Source organism: Physeter macrocephalus, chromosome 2, assembly GCF_002837175.3.
Source record: "Physeter macrocephalus isolate SW-GA chromosome 2, ASM283717v5, whole genome shotgun sequence".
NCBI lineage: Eukaryota > Metazoa > Chordata > Mammalia > Artiodactyla > Physeteridae > Physeter > Physeter macrocephalus.
In genome coordinates, this window is record NC_041215.1 from 96,215,765 (window position 1) to 96,216,651 (window position 887).

At 32.4% G+C, this 887-nt stretch overlaps 1 protein-coding gene across 1 annotated transcript in view; it reads left to right on the forward strand.

The window, feature by feature from the left end:
• The window catches only part of NABP1 (nucleic acid binding protein 1), a 137,882-nt gene extending 137,290 nt beyond the window's left edge, over window positions 1-592 (forward strand). The window contains exon 10 of the transcript XR_008618899.1: window positions 488-592. The gene's annotated coding sequence lies outside the window, so the exon portion shown is untranslated. The remainder of the gene's footprint in view (window positions 1-487) is intronic.
• Window positions 593-887: the final 295 nt, after the last annotated feature.

Below are 887 nucleotides of genomic sequence, written 5' to 3' on the forward strand. Positions count from 1 at the left end.
CTAATGGTTTATCAATTTTGTTTATCTTCTCAAAGAACCAGCTTTTAGTTTTATTGATCTTTGCTATTGTTTTGTTTGTTTCTATTTCATTTATTTCTGCTCTAATCTTTATGATATCTTTCCTTCTACTAACTTTGGGTTTTGTTTGTTCTTCTTTCTCTAGTTCTTTAGGTATAAGGTTAGATTGTTTATTTGAGATTTTTCTTGTTTCTTGAGATAGACTTGTATAGCTGTACTTTCCTCTTAGAACTGCTTTTGCTGAATCCCATAGGTTTTGGATTGTCATGTTTTCATGTCGTTTGTCTCTAGGTATTTTTTTATTTCCTCTTTGATGTCTTCAGTGATCTCTTGGTTATTTAGTAACGTATTGTTTAGCCTCCATGTGTTTGTGTTTTTTACGTTTTTTTCCCTGTAATTCATTTCTAATCTCATAGCGTTGTGGTCAGAAGAGATGGTTGATATGATTTCACTTTTCTTAAATTTACAGAGGCTTGATTTGTGACCCAAGATGTGATCTATCCTGGAGAATGTTCCATGTGCAATTGAGAAGAAAGTGTAATCTGCTGTTTTTGGATGGAATGTCCTATAAATATCAGTTAAATCTATCTGGTCTGTTGTGTCATTTAAAGCTTCTGTTTCCTTATTTATTTTCATTTTGCATGATTTGTCTATTGGTGTAAGTGAGGTGTTAACGTCCCCCATATTATTGTGTTACTGTCGATTTCCACTTTTATAGCTGTTAGCAGTTGCCTTATGTAGTGAGGTGCTCCTTTGTTGGGCGCATATATATTTATAATTGTTATATCTTCTTCTTGGATTGATCCCTTGATCATTATGTAGTGTCTTTCTTATCTCTTGTAATAGTCTTTATTTTAAAGTCTATTTTG